This window comes from Bubalus kerabau, chromosome 9 (assembly GCF_029407905.1).
Source record: "Bubalus kerabau isolate K-KA32 ecotype Philippines breed swamp buffalo chromosome 9, PCC_UOA_SB_1v2, whole genome shotgun sequence".
Lineage (NCBI taxonomy): Eukaryota > Metazoa > Chordata > Mammalia > Artiodactyla > Bovidae > Bubalus > Bubalus kerabau.
In genome coordinates, this window is record NC_073632.1 from 21255650 (window position 1) to 21277383 (window position 21734).

Sequence of the window (21734 nt, forward strand, 5' to 3'; positions counted from 1 at the left end):
AGAAAATAAATTTTCACCTTTCTTAGCTTCTCATTGTTAATAAGCATTAAACCTTTTTTTCCTAAATACATGGAAACAATTGACTTATACAGTACAAATCCAAGGCAGGAAATTCTGATTATTTAATTTCATTTATTCCTGCTGTGTTTATTTAAGTAAAGCTGTAAATACCACTGAAGGTTTTACAGGGAGACACAGATGTGTTCTATTAAATAATTACTCAGCAAAATTATTTGGTTGTGAATTAAAACATGATGACTTTAATGAGATTTCCTTTAAAAATTGTCTTCAAAATATTTGTATGCATCATTATTAGAAAAGCAACATAGTAGAGTGGAAAAATTTTTTGACTGGTGGTCAGAACATGTGGGTTCAAGTCCTGGCCATGCCCCTCAAAATGGGAACTTCTTATTTGTAAAATTTCCTGATTTGGATTTCTTCCTGCCAAATAAATGTATGGGTTTTAAGATTTATGTAAAAATTGTATTGATTTTTGTAAAAACAAATTTGAGGAAATGAGAATGAAGTTGATCTTAAGATTGCCATTGACTCATTAGGATTTCCTAATTTTTGCCTCATCTTTTTTTACAAGGTAGCACAAACTCCCTATAAGCTTTAGGGAAAAATGTATTTTTTCCCCTATCCAGGTGAGGGATAGAGTTGATTTGTCCTGGTAGTGATAGTGAGAAACATCATCCAGCTACATGGTGCTCTTCTTTTGGCCTCCAATTGAAAGTTAGAAAGAAACGAGAATAAACTAGAAAACCCTGGGATGTGGTTTGGCATTCCCAAACCTTGGTGCCTTCAGGGCTCTGTGCTGTGTGGCTTGGGGACTGTGCCAACAGCAAGTTCTGGGACAGCTTTCTTAATGGACTGGTGTGTGTGTGTGTGTGTGTGTGTGTGTGTCTGTAGAGGGTGGGTAGAGGGTGGATCAGGAATTCATCTTTGTATGCCTGGCAGGATATATTGGTTTTGGCCTTTTTTCTTGAAGAATTAGCTTCATTAGGTTTTTTAATTATTCCCCCTAAACGGATAAATGAATGACTCTTTTCCAAAGAGTTATCATTTGGTGCCAGCGATCAAGCCTTTCTCCATACCACTCCATGTGACACAGGATGTGGTCTGATATTTAATCTAAGTGCAGGCTCCACTTTTTTGCTGGGTAGAGTGAATAGACTTATAAAGCTTCTTTGTTATGGAATGACTTCTTAGCAAACTGCCTTCTCTTTTATTTAGAAACCAAATTACTAGGATAAAAAGAAAAAAGTCCAGACATTATACACTTCTTGGCATCCCACAGCCATTTTGGTAGAAGGTGATGAATGCGTTTTAGTGGATTAATATTTCTGGAATGTGAGCAGGGTCAGTCCACAGCAGACTGAGCAGGATTGTCACTCCAGGGACCTAGTTAGGACTGCTGATCTCTCTATAACGTTCTGCCTGGAAACAAAGCCTGCACCTCTCAATTGCCCTTCCATATTTCATTTCCTTGGATCTTACCCTATGGAAAGTGGGTGGAGTTGGAATAAGTGGAATGAGCATAACAAGCCAATCTTTTCATTTATCTATGTTAGCTGTATGCTACCTTTCTAGATAATAAAATGTCTAAAGTTAGTAATTGCACTTACCTAGAATTGCACATCACTTAGATGGCAAATAGATGGAGAAACGATGGAAACAGTGACAGACTTTATTTTCTTGGGCTCCAAAATCATTGCAGATGGTGACTGCAGCCATGAAATTAAAAGACGCTTACTCCTTGGAAGAAAAGCTCTGACAAAACTGCTGCTGTTGCTAAGTCGCTTCAGTTGCGTCCAACTCTGTGCGACCCCATAGACGCCAGCCCACCAGGCTCCACCGTCCCTGGGATTCTCCAGGCAAGAGTACTGGAGTGGGTTGCCATTGCCTTAGCCACTGACAAACCTAGGCAGTGTATTAAAGAGCAGAGACATTACTTTGCTGACAAAGGTCCGTATAGTCAAAGCTATGTTTTTTTCCAGTAGTCATGTATGGATGTGAGAGTTAGACCATAGAGAAGGCTCAGTGCTGAAGAACTGATGATTTTGAACTGTGGTGCTGGGGAAAACTCTTGAGAGTCCCTTGGACTGCAAGGAGATGAAACCAGTCAATACTAAAGGAAATCAATCCTGAATATTCATTGGAAGGACTGATGCTGAAGCTCCAATACTTTGGTCACCTGATGCAAAGAGCAGACTCATTGGGAAAGACCCTGATGCTGAGAAAGGCTGAAGGCAGGAACAGAAAGGGACAGCAGAGGATGAGGTGGTTGGATGACATCACTGACTAAATGGATATGAGTTTGAGCAAGCTCTGGTAGATGGTGAAGGACAGGGGAGCCTGACAGTCCTGGTCCATGGGGTCACAAAGAGTTGGACATGAGTGAGTGACTGAACAAGAATTGCACAGTTGTTGAAGAGATCAGTTCAGTTCAGTTGGTCAGTAGTGTCCGACTCTTTGTGAACCCATGGACTGCAGCACGCCAGGCATCCCTGTCCATCACCAACTTCTGGAGTTTACCCAAACTCATGTCCATTGAGTCAGCGATACCATCCAACCATCTCATCCTCTGTCATCCCCTTCTCTTCCTGCCCTCAATCTTTCCCAGCATCAGGGTCTTTTCAAATGAGTCAGTTTTTCCCATCAGGTGGCCAAAGTATTGGAGTTTCAGCTTCAACATCAGTCCTTCCAATGAACACCCAGGACTGATCTCCTTTAGGATGGACTGGTTGGATCTCCTTTCAGTCTAAGGGACTCTCCAGAGTTTTTTCCAACACCACAGTTCAAAAGCACTCTTTGGCACTCAGCTTTCTTTACAGTCCAACTCTCACATCCATACATGACTAATGGAAAAAACATAGCCTAGACAGGCCTTTGTTGGCAAAGTAATGTCTCTGCTTTTTAATATGCTATCTAGGTTGGTCATAACTTTTCTTCCAAGGAGTAACCGTCTTTTAATTTCATGGCTGCAATCACCATCTGCAGTGATTTTGGAACCCTCAAAAATAAATTCTCTCATTGTTTCCACTGTTTCCCCACCTATTTGCCATGAAGTGATGGGACAAGATGCCATGATGTGATGGGGCCAGATGCCATGATCTTAGTTTTCTGAATGTTGAGTTTTAAGCCAACTTTTTCACTCTCTTCTTTCATCTTCATTAATAGGCTCTTTAGTTCTTCTTCCCTTTCTGCCATAAGGGCGGTGCCATCTGCATATCTGAGGTTATTGATATGTCTTCGGGTAATTGTGATTCCAACTTGTGCTTCATCCAGCCCAGCATTTCCCATGATGTATTCTGCATATAAGTTAAATAAGCAGGGTGACAATATACAGCCCTGACATACTCCTTTTCCTATTTGGAACCAGTCTGTCGTTCCATGTCCAGTCTGTTGCTTCCTGACCTGCATATAGGTTTCTCAAGAGGCAGGTCAGGTGGTCTGGTATTCCCATCTCTTGAAGAATTTTCCACAGTTTATTGTGTTGTACGCAGTCAAAGGCTTTGTCATAGTCAATAAAGCAAAAATAGATGTTTTTCTGGAACTCTCTTGCTTTTTCTATGATTCAGCGGATGTTGGCAATTTGATCTCTGGTTCCTCTGCCTTTTCTAAAACCAGCTTGAACATCTGGAAGTTCACGGTTCATGTATTGCTGAAGCCTGGCTTGGAGAATTTGGAGCATTACTGTACTAGCATGTGAGATGAGTGCAATTGTGTGGTAGTTTGAGCATTCTTTCACATTGCCTTTCTTTGGGATTGGAATGAAAACTGACCTTTTCCATTCCTGAGGCCACTGCTGACTTTTCCAAATTTGCTGGCATATTGAGTGCAGCACTTGCACAGCATCATCTTTCAGGATTTGAAATAGCTCCACTGGAATTCCATCACCTCCACTAGCTTTGTTTGTAGTGATGCTTTCGAAGGCCCACTTGACTTCACATCCAGGATGTCTTGCTCTAGGTGAGTGATCACACTATCGTGATTATCTGGGTCATGAAGATCTTTTTTGTATAGTTCTTCTGTGTATTCTTGCCACTTCTTCTAATATCTTCTACTTCTGTTAGGTCCATACCATTTCTGTCCTTTATTGTGCCCATCTTTGCATGAAATGTTCCCTTGGTAACTCTAATTTTCTTGAAGAGATCTCTAGTCTTTCCCTTTCTGTTTTTTCCTTTATTTCTTTGCATTGATCGCTGAGGAAGGCTTTCTTATCTTTCCTTGCTATTCTTTGGAACTCTGCATTCAAATGGGAATATCTTTCTTTTCTCCTTTGCTTTTCACTTCTCTTCTTTTCACAGCTATTTGTAAGGCCTCCTCCGACAGCCATTTTGCTTTTTGCATTTCTTTTTCTTGGGGATGGTCTTGCTTCCTGTCTCCTGTACAATGTCACGAACCTCTGTCCATAGTTCATCAGGCGCTCTGTCTATCAGATCTAGTCCTTTGAATCTATTTCTCAGTTTCACTATAAAATCATAAAGGATTTGATTTAGGTCGTACCTGAATGGTCTAGTGGTTTTCCCCGATTTCTTCAATTTAAGTCTTAATTTTGCAATAAGGAGTTCATGATCTGAGCCACAGTCAGCTCCTGGTCTTGTTTTTGCTGACTGTGTTGAAGAGCTAGTTTTTATATAAAGCAATTAAAATACCCATCACATTAAAACAATATAGCTGTATGATTTGCCTACAGGTAAGAATGGGTGTTGGTATTTTCAATAATTTTATGATATTCTTAATGAAACATAGACCATCAGCAAAAGGGTAGAATAGGTGATCTTCAACTTGAGTTGCCCTCATAGAAAGATGAACTAGCAACAGTCCATGGACAAGATACTTTTGTGAAAATCTCACAGCCCAGGGATGAGACTTAAGTATGATGGACCACAGAAACAAGGGCCTGCATTAGAAGAGCGGTAGAAACATTTTTCACTTTGACTACCTTGTTCCTCTTGCAGGATGGCACAGCTCCACATGGAGAAGCCCCACCCCCCAACCCACCACGGGCCATGGTTTCTCAGGGGCTACAAGGATCCTAAAGTGGACATCCAGTTTCCCCTGTGCTTCCTAGGAAACCCATTTTGGTCTGGCCTCATAGGGACCACCGGGGAACTGGTGGGGCTGGACCTCTACAAAGAAAAACGCAGCAAGGAGGGGCCTCTAGCAATCAGCCTATAGATCGTGGTGAATTACATTCCTGCTGGCAGTGAGGCCTGAGCATCGATCACTGTCAGTGGCTCTGTCCATCTGTAGAGCTGAGATGGTGGCCCTGTCTGTCCAAGGAGCTTGATCAGCAGTTCTGCCCATTTTTGTCTCCCAGACAATGAGCCATACTGGCTGTGGAGCCCATTCTATGCTCCCACCCGAAGAAAGAAGCAAGTCAGCAGCCCCTTCCAACTGCTGAACATAGCCCTCAGCGTTTGTTATTTTTCTTCAGATGTGCAACCCCACCAGTTCCCCACAAGTCTGTTCGCTAGGTCTGTGTCTCTATTCCTGCCCTGCAAATAGGTTCATTAGTACGCAAGTATTCGTCAATATATGATATCTGTTTTTCTCTTTCTGACTTGCTCTACTCTGTATAACAGGCTCTAGGTTCATCCACCTCACTATAACTGACTCAAATTCATATCATTTATGTCTAATATTCCATTGCATATATATATTAATACTACAACTTCTTTATCCATTCATCTGTCAGTGGACATCTAGCTTGCTTCTGTGTCCTGGCTATTGCAAATGGTGCTACAATGAACATTGGAGTACATGTATCTTTTTGAATTATGGTTTCCTCAGGGTATATGCCCAGTAGTGGATTTGCTGGGTCTTATGGTAGTTCTCGGAGAAGGCAATGGCACCCCACTCCAGTCCTCTTGCCTGGAAAATCCCATGGACGGAGGAACCTGGTGGGCTGCAGTCCATGGGGTCGCTAAGAGCCGGACACGACTGAGTGACTTCACTTTCACTTTTCACTTTCATGCATTGGAGAAGGAAATGGCAACCCACTCCAGTGTTCTTGCCTGGAGAATCCCAGGGATGGGGGAGCCTGGTGGGCTGCCATCCATGGGGTCGCACAGAGTCGAACACACTGAAGCAACTTGGCAGCAGCAGCAGCATGGTAGTTCTATTCCTAGTTTTTTAACGAATCTCCATACTGTTTTCCATAGTGGCTGTCTCAGTGTCCATCCCTATGAACAGTGCAGAGGGTTCCCTTTTCTCCACATCCCCTCCAGTATTTATTTTTTGTAGATTTTTTTTAACGATGGCCATTCTGCCTGGTGTGAGGTAATACCTCATTGTAATTTTGCTTTGCATTTCTCTAATAGTGAGAGATGTTGAGTATGTTTTCATGTGTTTGTTGGCCATCTGTAGGTCTTTGGAGAAATGTCTGTTTAGGTTTTCCACTCATTTTTTTTTTATCAGGTTGCTTGTTTTTCTGATATTGAGCTGCATGGACTTCTTGTATATAGTGCTTCATTTACAATTATTTTCTCCCATTCTGAGGGTTGTCTTTCATCTTGTTTATAGTTTCTTTTGCTGTGCAAAGGCTTTTAAGTTTAATTAGGTCCCATTTATTTATTTTTGTTTCTATTTCCATTACTTTAGGAAGTGGGTCAAAGAGAATCTTGCTTCGATTCATGTCAAAGAGTAATCTGCCTATGTTTCCCTCCAAGAGTCTTATTGTTCTTGGCCTTACATTTAGGTTTTAAATGCATTTTGAATTTATTTGTGTGTAAGGTGTTAGAAAGTGCTCTAATTTTATTATTTTTTTTGCATGTCACTGTCCGGTTTTCCATTACCATTTATTGAAGAGGCTGTCTTTTCTCTATTGTATATTCTTGCCTGCTTTGTCAAAGATAAGGTACCCATAGGTGCATGCATTTATCTCTGGGATTTATATTTTTTACATTGATCTATATTTCTATTTTTGTGCAGTACCATACTTTCTTCCATACAGTGAAAGTGAGAAATAGATTTAAGGGACTAGGTCTGAGAGACAGAGTGCCTGATGAACTATGGATGGAGGTTCATGACATTTTACAGGAGACAGGGATCAAGACCATCCCCATGGAAAAGAAATGCAAAAAAGCAAAATGACTGTCTGAGGAGGCCTCACAAATAGCTGTGAAAAGAAGCAAAGCAAAAAGCAAAGGAGAAAAGGAGAGATATTCCCATTTGAATGTAGAGTTCCAAAGAATAGCAAGGAGAGATAAGAAAGCCTTCCTCAGTGATCAGTGCAAAGAAATAGAGGAAAACAACAGAATGGGAAAGACTAGAGATCTCTTCAAGAAAATTAGAGATACCAAGGGAACATTTCATGCAAAGATGGGCACAATAAAGGACAGAAATGGTATGGACCTAATGGAAGCAGAAGATATTAAGAAGAGATGGCAAGAATACACAGAAGAACTATACAAAAAAGATCTTCATGACCCAGATAATCACGATGGTGTGCTCACTCATCTAGAGCCAGACATCCTGGAATGTGAAGTCAAGTGGGCCTTAGGAAACATCACTACAAACAAAGCTAGTGGAGGTGATAGAATTCCAGTTGAGCTATTCCAAATCCTGAAAGATGATGCTGTGCAAGTGCTGCACTCAATATGCCAGCAAGTTTAGAAAACTCAGCAGTGGCCACAGGACTGGAAAGGGTCAGTTTTCATTCGAATCCTAAAGAAAGCCAATGCCAAAGAATGCTCAAACTACCGCACAATTGCACTCATCTCTCACTTTAGCAAAGTAATGCTCAAAATTCTCCAAGCCAGGCTTCAGCAATACGTGAACCGTGAACTTCCAGACATTCAAGCTGGTTTTAGAAAAGGCAGAGGAACTAGAGATGAAATTGCCAACATCCGCTGGATCATCAAAAAAGCAAGAGAGTTCCAGAAAAACATCTCTTTCTGCTTTACTGACTATGCCAAAGCCTTTGACTGTGTGGATCACAATAAACTGTGGAAAATTCTGAAAGAGATGGGAATACCAGACCACCTGACCTGCCTCTTGAGAAATCTGTATGCAGGTCCAGAAGCAACAATTAGAACTGGACATGGAACAACAGACTGGTTCCAAATAGGAAAAGGAGTATGTCAAGGCTGTATATTGTCACCCTGCTTATTTAACTTATTTAACTCATATGCAGAGTACATCATGAGAAATCCTGGGCTGGAAGAAGCACAAGCTGGAATCAAGATTGCCCAGAGAAATATCAATAACCTCAGATATGCAGATGACACTGCCCTATTGGCAGAAAGGGAAGAAGAACTAAAGAGTCTCTTAAAGAAGATGAAAAAGGAGAGTGAAAAAGTTGGCTTAAAGCTCAACATTCAGAAAATGAAGATCATGGCATCTGGTCCCATCACTTCATGGGAAACAGATGGGGAAACAGTGTCAGACTTTATTTTTTTGGGCTCTAAAATCACTGCAGAGGTGATTGCAGCCATGAAATTAAAAGATGCTTACTCCTTGGAAGGAAAGTCATGACCAACCTAGATAGCATATTAAAAAGCAGAGACATTACTTTGCCAACAAAGGTCTGTCTAGTCAAAGCTATGGTTTTTCCAGTGGTCATGTATGGATGTGAGAGTTGGACTGTGAAGAAACTGAGCACCAAAGAATTGATGCTTTTGAACTGTGGTGCTGGATAAGACTCTTGAGAGTCCCTTGGACTGCAAGGAGATCCAACCAGTCCATCCTAAAGGAGAGCAGTCCTGGGTGTTTATTGGAAGGACTGATGCTGAGGCTAAAACTGCAATACTTTGGCCATCTCATGCGAAGAGTTGACTTATTGGAAAAGACCCTGATGCTGGGAGTGATTGGGGGCAGGAGGAGAAGGGGACGACAGAGGATGAGATGGCTGGATGGCATCACTGACTCAATGCACATGAGTTTGGGTGAACTCCAGGAGTTGGTGATGGACAGGGAGGTCTAGCGTGCTGCAGTTCATGGGTCGCAAAGAGTCAGACTGGACTGAGCGACTAAACTCAACTGAACTGAACCGATACTGTCTTAATTACTGTAGCTTTGTAAGTATTGTCTGAAGTCAGGAAGGTTGATTCTCCCAGATCTTTTTTCTTTCTCAAGATTGCTTTGGCTATTTAGGGCCTTTTGTGTTTCTATACAAATTCTAACTTTTTTTGCTCTAGTTCTATGAAAAATGCCATTGGTAATTTGATAGAGATTGCATCAAATCTGTAGATTGCTTTGGATAGTAGTCATTTTCACAATACTGATTCTTCCAATCTAAGAACATGGTATATCTCTTCATCTGTTTGTGTCTTTCTTTGTTTTCTTTCATTAGTGTCTTACAGTTTCCAGCACATAGGTCAGCAGATTTATTAGGTAGGTTTATTCCTAGGTATTTTATTCTTTTTGCTGCAATGGTGAATGGGATTGTTTCCTTAATTTATTTTTCTGATTTTTCATTGTTATTGTATAGGAAGGCAAGGTATTTCTGTGTATTAATTTTGTATCCTGTGACTTTACTAAATTCATTGATTAGCTCTTGTAATTTTCTGGTGGCATCTTAAGTGTTTTCTATGTATAGTATCATGTCATCTGCAAACAGTGAAAGTTTCATTTCTTTTCCAACCTAGATTCTTTTTACTTCTTTTTCTTCTCTCATTTCCATGACTATGAATTTTAAAACTATATTGAATAGTGGTGAGAATGGGCACCCTTTTCTTGTTCCTGATCTTAGAGGAAATGTTTTCAGTTTTTCACCACTGAGAATAATGTTTGCTGTGGGTTTGTTATATATGACCTTTATTATGTTGAGGTATGTTCCCTCTATGCCCACTTTTTGGAAAGCTTTTTTCATAAAGGGGTGTTGAATTTTTTTGTTTTAATATGGAATGCTTCACAAAAGTGTATGTCATCCTTGCACGTGGGGCCATGCTAATCTCTGTTTCATTTCAATTTTACTATATGTGCTGCCAGAGCCAGCACCGGGTGTTGACTTTTGTCTAAAGCTTTTCCTCCATCTCCCTTAAAGACTCTTTATGTGGATATTACTAATTCTACTTTAGTCTTCATAGCTCTAAGCTTTTCACATTTATCCTTTTTGCTGCCTTTTGGGGAATTGCCTTATCTCAGTTTTCTTGCAATTCATCTTTCAAGTATCTGCCTGTTACTACCCTGATCCACTATGTTTTTTATTTTGACTGCTTTATCTTCATGTCTAATATTTCCATTGGGCTATTTAAAATTTTTTTTCTGTTCTTGTTTCATTTTATTCCTTATCTCCTAATGAATATCTATCATGCCTAATTTAAAACATTTCTGTTCATTCCAATAATTCTTCTTCAAATGGTGTATGTTTTCCAGTTTGTTCACTTAAAAAAAAAAGATGTTAAACTCCTCAGATGCCTTGTTTATCATTTTGAGCTTGTGTGTCCTTGCTCCTCTGGGGTTACCAGCTGTTCTTTATGGTAATGAACATTGTAGAGGGGATGAAGACAAGTCCCTGGTCAGTGCCAGTAGCAGCAAACTAGGAAGGGGAGAGGGGGGAGCCCAGGAACCGTAGAGCCCTCAGCAATAATTCCTGCTTGCTCCATCCTCTGGGACTGCCTTGGTGGCTGAGATGGTAAAGAATCTGCCTACAGTGCAGGAGACCTGGGTTCAAAACAGGGAGATCCCCTAGAGAAGGGAATGGCAACCCACTCCAGTATTCTTGCCTGGAGAGATCCAAGGACAGAGGAGCCTGGTGGGCTACAGTCCACAGGGTCACAAAGAGTAGGACACCGAGCGACTGATGCTTCTATACACTTCCTGTTTTGAAACATCTTATACAAGGGGTTATTATCTTGCCTGGCCAAGGTGGGTGGTTTCAGTCAGTTCAGTCGTGTCTGACTCTTTGCAACTACATGGACCACAGCATGCCAGGCCTCCCTGTCCATCACCAACTCCCAGAGCTTACTCAAACTCTTGTCCATTGAGTCAGTGATGCCATCCAACCATCTCATGCTCTGTCATCCCCTCTTCCCCCTGCCTTTAATCTTTCTTAGCATCAGGGTCTTTTCAACTGAGTCTGTTCTTCCCAGCAGGTGGCCAAAGTGTTGGAGTTTCAGCTTCAGCATCAGTCCTTCAAATGAATATTCAGGACTGATTTCCTTTAGGATTGACTGGTTGGATCTCCTTGAAGTCCAAGGGATTCTCAAGAGTCTTCTACAACACCACAGTTCAAAAGCATCAATTCTTCAGTGCTCAGCTTTCTTTATTGCCCAACTCTCACATCCATACATGACTACTGGAAAAACCATAGCTTTGACTAGATGGACCTCTGTTGGCAAAGTAATGTCTCAGCTTTTTAATATGCTGTCTAGGTTGATCATAGCTTTTCTTCCAAGGAGCAAGTGTCTTTTAATTTCATGGCGGCAGTCACCATCTGCAGTGATTTTGGAGTCCCCCAAATAAAGTCTGTCACTGTTCCCGTTGTTTCCCCATCTATTTGCCATGAAGTGATGGGACCAGATGCCATGATCTTAGTTTTCTGAATGTTGAGTTTTAAGCCAACTTTTTCACTCTCTGCTTTCACTTTCACTTTCATCAAGAGGCTCTTTAGTTCTTCTTCACTTTCTGCCATAAGGGTGGTGTCATCTGCATATCTGAGGTTACTGATATTTCTCCCGGCAATCTTGATTCCAGCTTGTGCTTCATCCAGCCCAGCATTTCTCATGATGTACTCTGCATATAAGTGAAGTAAGCAAAGTGTCAATATACAACCTTGACCTATTCTGTTCCCAATTTGGAACCAGTCTGTTGTTCCATGTCCAGTTCTAATTGTTGCTTCCTGACCTGCACACAGATTCCTCAGAAGGCAGGTCAGGTGGTCTGGTATTCGATCTCTTTCCGAATTTTCCACAGTTTGTTTTGATCCACACTGTCAAAGGCTTTGGGTAGTCAATAAAGCAGAAATAGATGTTTTTCTGGAACTCTCTTGATTTTTCTGTGATCCAGCAGATGTTGACAATTTGATCTGGTTCCTTTGCCTTTTCTAAATCCAGATTGAACATCTGGAAGTTCATGGCTCACCCTGTTATCCACTATTTTGGATCCCTTGTAGCATCAGAGAAGACAGCCTCCAGAATTATAATCCACAGACCTGTGCTTTGAAGTGTTGAGGATGGGTGGTGCTATCTATTTTCCAAATTTCTCTACCATAGCTGGGTTTGTACACTGCTCTGACATTTCCTCTTGGTGATCACAAATGGCCTCAGTGATTGCTACTGATAACTGTGATGTACAGTCAAGAAAAGAGTCTCTAAAGACAAATTGAGCTGAGGCAAGAACAGAATTTAAAAGGCTTTCCTACAGCCTATTCTCAATACATCCCAGGTGGCTCAGATGGTAAAGAATCCGCCTGCAGTGCAGGAGACCTGGGTTTGATCCCTGGGTTGGGAAGATCCTCTGGAGAAGGGAATGGCAACTGACTCCAGTAAATCAAGTAAATCAAATTGTCCTGCCTGGAGAATTCCATGGACAGATAAGTCTGTTGGGCTACTGTTCATGGGATCACAAAGAATTGAACAGGACTTAGCAACTAATGTATGTATTCTCTCACTTCTCATTCCTGGGCTTCAGCTACCCAACTCTCACTCAAGTCATTTATGGTGGACATCATACTCTGTGTTTATCTTATCTTTTTTATGTTATTGATTTATGCAATCTGTGTTCTCCTCGAGCATCTGTAGTTTTTCTAGAGCTGATTTTGGAGGATGGAGCCAGCAGCTTGTCCTATATTAATTCTTGGCAGGGACCAGGTCTGTCTTGCTCTTTCTTCTGCCATAGCCCTGCCTCCATTAATAGCTGTTCAGAGAGGAGGCTAATGTTTGGGAGCAAATTCAAAAGCCAACCCATGTTCATTCTGTGCAAAGCAAATCATTCAGGCAGCTGGGAAACCCTGTTCATTCTCTTAGTAGGGACCAGGGACCTCAATTTGACAGTGGCATTTAGTAGGAAAACCTCTATCCTTTTAAAATTTTCCAAAAAGACATCTGGGAAATACATTTAAAAGTGGATGGAAGTTAAGCAGCTCTGTTGTGACGAGAGCCACTTTTGGTCAATGAAGTGTAGGGTTCAGTTCAGTTCAGTCGCTCCGTCATGTCCGACTCTTTGCGACCTCATGAACCACAGCATGCCAGGCCTCCTTGTCCATCATCAACTCCCGGAGTCCACCCAAACCCAGTCTTACAGTTTAAGAGACCATCAATTGTGTATTCTATTAATTGCAGTCAGATAGATTCCTAATGAAATCAAGTCTATCTAATAAGTAAATTAAAGCACGTTTCCTTCAATCCCCATCTTGATTTAATATGCTTAGTAAGTTTTTATCACAAATAAAATGTCAGCTGGTAATCACAAGTCCAAATACATGAACTTTTACCTTTTCACAATATTTTCATTTTTCCTTTGGATACTCCATTTTGCTGTAGGCAGGACTGGTTTTGTGGGAAAATGTTTTGGGCAATATTCTAGAACTTCTGTCTCAGAACAATGCAAGTCAGAATGGTGTTCCAAAACCTTGTTTTAATCACACTGAAATTGCTGACATAAAAAAATATAATGGTAAAAATACATAACAAACATATTTATTTGTAACATTATCCTTATTAATAAGAGGAATTGTATTTTCCTCTGACGTGTTTTCAGAAGCTGGTATGCAGCATCTAATGCTTTTCTTCATTGGGGTCTGGTTGATTTTAATATTGTATAACTTTCTGGGATACAATAGACTGATTCAAAGTTTTAAAGGTTATATTCTTTTAACAGTTAGTATAAAATATTGAATATATTCCCCGTGTTGCACTATATATCCTTGTAGCTTATTTATTTTATACATAATAGCTTGTACCTCTTAATCCCCTCCCTCACCTTGGCCCTCCTCTGTTTCCTCTCTTCACTGGTAAATGTGAATTTGTTTTCAACATATCTGTGAGTCTGTTTCTTTTTTGTTACATTCACTAGTTTGTTATATATATTTAGATTTAATATTTAAACAATATCATACATTGTATGTCTTTGTCTACCTGACTTATTTCACTTAGCATAATGCCCTCCAAGTCCATTCATGTTGTTGCAAATGGCAAAATTTCATCTTTTTTTATGACTGAGTAATAGTCTCTTCTTATATATACCACACTTTCTTTATTCATTCATATGTCAATGGACCACTAGATTGTTTCTATATCTTGTGTATTATAATAATGCTGCCACGAATGCTGGAGTGCATGCATCTTTTGGAATTAACTTTTGAGTGGGGTTTCTTCTAGATAAATACCCAGGAGTGGAATTGCTAGGTCATATTGTAGTTCTAGGTCATATGGCATCATTGACTCAATAGACATGAGTTTGAGCAAACTGTGGGAGGCAGTGAAGGATGGGGAAGCCTGGAGGGCTGCAGTTTGTGGGGTCACAAAGAGTCAGACAAGAATTCATTACTGAACAATGACAACAATAATACTTCTATTTTTACTGTTTAAAGAAACCTCCATACTATTTTCCACAGTGGTTGTGCCAATTTACATTCCCACCAACAGTGTACAAAGGGTTCCCTTTCCTCCACATCTTTGCCAACATTTGTCATTTGCAGCACCTTATACTTTTTCTCACTCTGATGTAAGATGCTTGTTTCAAAATTCAAATTATAGGGCTTGTACTTATTGGTTTTGAGCCCCAAGACAGCTAAGCCTCTACTTTCAAATTCTGAGTATGTTGAGGCCTTGGGTGGGAAGAAGAGGTACAGAATCTGAAAGACAGAATTTTGAACCAGCAGTTTGAAAAGTCTGTTTAATCGAGAACTTTGATGTGGGATTTCATGGATCAAGAGATCGTATAGAAAATCACTGTGAGTAACAAATATTTATTGCCATATATAAGAAATTTATCACAGATAATGTGTGAATGCATGAGATTGTTCCCTGTCATAGTAAACTCTTTTTAACTTATTCTAGATGTTCTTAGTCTCATGATGATTGACTTTGTCTTCTATTTAAATTCATGCAAAAGTTATATCTCAGTATTTTTTTTAGTGAACAACAACAACAACAACAACATTCTCCCTAGTCTCATACTCTTATTTTTCCTGGGTTTTGTAACTTAATATAACCTATTTCTCTGAAAATATTCCCTCTCCAAGTTATGTTTTAGACAAAAACCATCAAAGTGCCAACCTAATGATAGATTTCCAGATAAGTTTGAACAACTGAAACATTAGTTTCTAGAAACATTTTGCATACTTCTTTGGTGATGAATTTATGGCTTCTGATACCTTTTCCTCACTGTTTATATATCTAAAATAAAGTATCACTAATGCCATAAAACTGTCCAAGATACACCAAAAAGAAACCTTGAGTGCCATACTACGTGCAGTGTTTAGTTGCTCAGTCGTGTCTGACTCTTTGAAACCCCCCATGGACTGTAGCCCACCAGGCTCCTCTGTCCATGGGGATTCTCCAGGCAAGAATACTGGACTGGGTTGCCTGCCCTCCTCCAAGGGATCTTCCGAACCCAGGGATCGAACCCATGTCTCCAGCATTGCATGTGGACTTTTTCTTTTTCTTTTTTTTACCATCTGAGCCACCAGGGCTTCCACTCAGGAAGCCCTGAGTGACATGGTAGGCAGAATTCTAAGATGACCACCCAGCCCTGCCCCCTGCCATGACACCCCTTACTGTTGTACAGGCATCAGTTCAGTTCAGTTCAGTTGCTCAGTCATGTCTGACTCTTTGTGACCCCATGGCCTGTAGCACACCAGGCTTCCCTGTCCATCACCAACTTCTGGAGCTTCCTCAAACTCATGTCCATCGAAACTGTGATGCTGTCCAACCATCTCATCCTCTGTCATCCCCTTCTCCTCCCACCTTCAGTCTCCCCCAGCATCAGGGTCTTTTCCAATGAGTCAGTTCTTTGCATCAGGTGACCAAAGTATTAGAGTTTCATCTCCAGCAAAAGTCCTTCCAATGAATATTCAGGATTGATTTCCTTTAGGATTGACAGGTTGGATCTCCTTTCAGTCCAAGGGACTCTCAACAGTCTTCTCCAACACCACAGTTCAAAAGCATCAATTGTTTGGTGCTCAGCCTTCCTTATAGTCCAACTCTCACATCCATACATGACTATTGGAAAAACCATAGCTTTGACTAGATAGACCTTTGTAGGCAAAGTAATGTCTCAGCTTTTTAATAGGCTGTCTAGGTTTGCCATAGTTTTTCTTTCAAGGAGCAAGTATCTTTTAATTTCATGGCTACAGTCACCATCTGCAGTGATTTTTGGAACCCAAAACAATAAAGTCTGTCACTGGTTCCATTGTTTCCCCATCTATTTGCCATGAAGTGATGGGACCGGATGCCATGATCTTAGTTTTCTGAATGTTGAGTTTTAAGCCAACTTTTTCACTCTCCTCTTTCACTTTCATCAAGAGGCTCTTTAGTTCTTTACTTTCTGCCTTAAGGGTGGTGTCATCTGTGTATCTGACGTTATTGATATTTCTCCTGGCAATCTTGATTCCAGCTTGTGCTTCATCCAGCCTGGCATTTTGCATGATGTACTCTGCATATAAATTAAATAATTAGGGTGCCAATATACAATGTTGACATACTCCTTTCCCAATTTGGAACCAGTCTGTTGTTCCATGCTGGGTCTAACTGTTGCTTCTTGACCTGCATGCAGATTTCTCAGGAGACAGGTAAGGTGGTCTGGTATTCCCATCTCTTGAAGAATTTTCCACAGTTTGTTGGGTTCTATACAGTAAAAAGCTTTGGTGTAATCAATAAAGCAGAAGTAGAACTTTTTTCTGGAATTCTTGCCTTTTACATGATCCAAAAGATGTTGGCAATTTGATCTCTGATTCCTCTGCCTTTTCTAAATCCAGCTTGAACATCTGGAAGTTCACAGTTCACATAATGTTGAAGCCTGGCTTGAAGAATTTTTAGCTTTGCTTTGCTAACATGTCAGATGAGTGCAGTTGTGGAAGAGTTTGAACATTCTTTGGCATTGCCCTTCTTTGGGATTGGAATGAAAACTGACCCTTTCCAGTCCTGTGGCCACTGCTGAGTTTTCCAGATTTGCTGGCATATTGAGTGCAGCACTTTCACAGCATCATCTTTTAGGATTTGAAATAGCTAAACTGGAATTCCATCACCTCCACTAGCTTTGTTCATAGTGATGCTTCCTAAGGCCCACTTGACTTCACATTCCAGGATGTCTGGCTCTAGCTGAGTGATCACACCATCATGATTATCTGGGTCATGAAGATCTTTTTTGCATAGTTCTTCTGTGTATTCCTGCCCCGTCTTCTTAACATCTCTGCTTCTGTTAGGCCCATACCACTTCTTTCCTTTATTATGCCCATCTTTGCATGAAATGTTCCCTTGGTATCTCTAATTTTCTTGAAGAGATCTCTAGTATTTCCCATTCTATTGTTTTCTTCTATTTCTTTGCATTGATCACTGAGGAAGGTGTTCTTATCTCTCTTTGCTATTCTTTGGAACTTTGCATTCAATGGGTTTATCTTTCCTTTTCTCTTTTGGCTTTCACATCTCTTTTCATGGCTACTTGTAAGGCCTTGTCAGATAACCATTTTGCCTTTTTGCATATCTTTTTCTTTGAGATGGTCTTGATCCCTGCCTCCTGTACAATGTCACAAACTTCTGTCTATAGTGCTTCAGGCACTCTGTCTATCAGATCTAGTCCCTTGAATCCATTTCTCAGTTCCACTGTATAATCATAGGGGATTTGATTTAGGTCATACATGAATGGTCTAGTGGTTTTCCATACTTTCTTCAACTGAAGTCTGAATTTGGCAATAAGGAGTTCATGATCTGAGCCACAGTCAGTTCCTAGTCTTGTTTTTGCTGACTCTATAGAGCTTCTCCATCTTTGGCTGGAAAGGATATAATCAGTCTGATATCGGTATTGACCATCTGATGTCCATGTGTAGAGTCTTCTCTTGTGTTGTTGGAAGAGAGTGTTTGCTATGACCTGTGCATTCTCTTGGCAAAACTCTATTAGCCTTTGCCCTGCTTCATTCTGTACTCCAAGCCCAAACTTGCCTTTTTTTTCAGATATCTCCTGAGTTCCAGGACTTTTGTGTTCCAGTCCCCTATGATGATAAGGACATCTTTTTTGGGTGTTAGTTCTAGAAGGTCTTGTAGGTCTTCATAGAACCATTCAACTTCAGCTTCTTCAGTGTTACTGGTTGGGGAATAGACTTGGATTACTGTGATATTGAATGGTTTGCATTGGACACTAACAGAGAGCATTCTATTGTTTTTGAGATTGTACCCAAGTACTGCATTTCAGACTCTTATGTTGACTATGAGGGCTACTCCATTTCTTCTAAGGGATTCTTGCCCACAGTAGTAGATATAATGATCACCTGAGCTAAACTCACCCATTTCTGTCCATTTTAGTTCACTGATTGCTAAAATGTCGATGTTTACTCTTGCCATCTTCTGTTTGACCACTTCTAATTTGCCTTGATTCATGGACCTAACATTCTAGGTTCCAATGCAGTATTGCTCTTTACTCATTGGCCTTTACTTCCATCACCAGTCACACCCACGACTGGGTGTTATTTTTACTTTGGCTCGTCTCTTCATGCTTCCTAGAGTTATTTCTCCACTCTTTCTCCAGTAGCATATTGGGCACCTACCACCCTCGGGAGTTCATCTTTTAGTGTCATATCTTTTTGCCTTTTCATACTGTTCATGGGGTTCTCAAGGCAAGAATACTGAGGTGGTTTGCCATTCCCTTCTCTAGTGGACCACGTTTTGTCAGAACTCTCCACCATGACCCATCCCTCTTGGGTGGCCCTACATGACATGGCTAATAGTTTCATTGAATCAGACAAGTCTGTGGTCCATGTGGTCAGTTTGATTAGTTTTCTGTGATTGTGGTTTTCATCCTATCTGCTTCCCTGGTGGCTCAGAGGCTAAAGCATCTGCCTGCAATGTAGGAGAACTGGATTCGATCCCTGGGTAAGGGAGGTCCTCTGGAGAAGGAAATGGCAACCCACTCCAGTACTCTTGCCTGGAAAATCCCATGGACAGAGAAGCCTGGTAGACTACAGTCCATGGGATCACAAAGAGTCAGACATGACTGAGCGATTGCTTGCTTGCTTGCTCTCTGATGGATAAGGATAATAGGCTTATGGAAGCTTCCTGATAGGAGAGACTGACTGAATGGGAAACTGGGTCTTGTCCTGATGGGCAGGGCTATGCTCAGTAAATTTTTAATCCAAATTTCTGTCGATGGGCAGGGCTGCATTCCCTCCCTATTATTTGACCTGAGACCAAATTACGGTGGAGGTAATGAAGTTAATGGAAACGTCCTTCAAAAGTTCCTGTTCACGCAGCTGCACTCAGTGCCTCTGACCCTGCAGCAGAGGACTACCGACCTATGCCTCCACTGGAGAGTCCCGGAGACTCACAGGCAAGTCTGAGTCAGTCTCTTGTGGGGTCACTGCTCCTTTCTCCTAGGTCCTGGAGCACACAAGGTTTTTTTTTTTTTTTTTTTTTAAATTTTATTTATTTATTTATTTTACTTTACAATATTGTATTGGTTTTGCCATACATCAACATGCATCCACCACGGGTGTACACGTGTTCCGCATCCTGAACCCCCCTCCCACCTCCCTCCCCATACCATCCCTCTGGGTCATCCCAGTGCACCAGCCCCAAGCTTCCTGTATCCTGCATCGAACCTGGATTGGCGATTCATTTCTTATATGATATTATACATGTTTTAATGCCATGCTCCCAAATCATCCCCCTCTCCCTCTCCCACAGAGTCCAAAAGACTGTTCTATACATCTGTGTCTCTTTTGCTGTCTCACATACAGGGTTGTCGTTACCATCTTTCTAAATTCCATATATATGCGTTAGTATACTATATTGGTGTTTTTCTTTCTGGCTTACTTCACTCTGTATAATAGGCTCCAGTTTCATCCACCTCATTAGAACTGATTCAAATGTATTCTTTTTAATGGCTGAGTAATACTCCATTGTGTATATACACAATGTGTATATGGTACAATATGTACCACAGCTTTCTTAACCATTCATCTGCTGATGGACATCTAGGTTGCTTCCATGTCCTGGCTATTAGAAACAGTGCTGCGATGAACATTGGGGTATATGTTTCTCTTCCAATTCTGGTTTCCTCAGTGTGTATGTCCAGCAGTGGGATTGCTGGGTCATATGGCAGTTCTATTTCCAGTTTTTTAAGGAATCTTCACACTGTTCTCCATAGTGGCTGTACTAGTTTGCATTCCCACCAACAGTGTAAGAGGGTTCCCTTTTCTCCACATCCTCTCCAGCATTTATTGCTTGTAGACTTTTGGATCGCAGCCATTCTGACTGGCGTGAAATGGTACCTCATTGTGGTTTTGATTTGCATTTCTCTGATAATGAGTGGTGTTGAGCACCTTTTCATGTGTTTTTTAGCCATCTGTATGTCTTCTTTGGAGAAATGTCTATTTAGATCTTTGGCCTATTTTTTGATTGGGTCGTTTGTTTTTCTGGAATTGAGCTGCAAGAGTTGCTTGTATATTTTTGAGATTAGTTGTTTGTCAGTTGCTTCATTTGCTATTATTTTCTCCCATTCTGAAGGCTGTCTTTCACCTTGCTTATAGTTTCCTTTGTTGTGCAGAAGCTTTTAATTTTAATTAGGTCCCATTTGTTTATTTTTGCTTTTATTTCCAATATTCTGGGAGGTGGGTCATAGAGGATCCTGCTGTGATGTATGTCAGAGAGTGTTTTGCCTGTGTTCTCCTCTAGGAGTTTTATAGTTTCTGGTCTTATGTTTAGGCACACAAGGTTTTGATTGTGCCCTGCGAGAGTCTGTTTCCCTAGTCCTGTGTAAGTTCTGTAATCAAAGCCCACTGCCCTCCAAAGTCAAATTCTCTGGGGGCTCTCAGTCCCTTTTCTAGATCTCCAGGTTGGGAAATCTGTTGTGGGTCATAGAACTTTCTTGACAGTGAGATAATTTCTTTGGTATAGGCATACACTTGAGGTATTGCAGGTTCAGGGCCAGAGCACCATAATAAAGTAAATACTGCAATAAAGTGAGTCACATGATTTTTTTGATTTTTCTGTGCAAGGGTTATGTATATATTATACTTTCATCTTGAAAAAAGATCCTAGAAAGAGCAGTGCATGCATGCTCAGTCACTCACTCTCGTCCAACTCTTTGTGACTCCATGGACTGCAGCCTGCCTGACTCCTCCATCCATGGAATTTTCAAGGCAAGAATGCCAGAGTGGGTTGCCATTTCCTACTCCAGGGGATCTTCCTGACCCAGGAATTGAACCCATGTCTCCTGTGGCTTGTGCATTGGCAGGTAGAATCTATACCACTGCACCATCTGGGAAGCCCTATACTTTGGTCTGTTAGGTGTGAAATAGCATTATGTTTAAAATGCAATGTACATACCTTAATATAAAATATTAATGCTTTATTGCTTAACAGTGCTAACCATTTCTGAAACTTCAGTGAGTTCTAATCTTTTTGCTGGTGGAGAGTTTTGCCTCAGTGTTAATGGTTGCTGACTGATCAGGGTGGTGGTAGCCGAAGGTTGTGGGGCAGGAGGCGGGGGGAGGAGGGGCGCTGTGATAATTTCTTTTTGGTGACTGCAGCCATGAAATTAAAAGACACTTACTCCTTGGAAGGAAAGTTATGACCAACCTAGATAGCATATTCAAAAGCAGAGACATTACTTTGCCAACAAAGGTT

At 40.9% G+C, this 21734-nt stretch overlaps 1 long non-coding RNA gene and 1 other non-coding gene across 5 annotated transcripts in view; one reads left to right on the forward strand and one right to left on the reverse strand.

Moving 5' to 3' along the window:
- LOC129619620 (uncharacterized) overlaps nucleotides 1–21734 on the forward strand; it is a 302195-nt gene that overhangs the window by 75937 nt on the left and 204524 nt on the right. The window lies entirely within an intron of this gene.
- On the reverse strand, nucleotides 9847–9951 carry LOC129620304 (U6 spliceosomal RNA). The gene has a single exon (XR_008698490.1). It is a non-coding gene; the product is annotated as a U6 spliceosomal RNA (small nuclear RNA).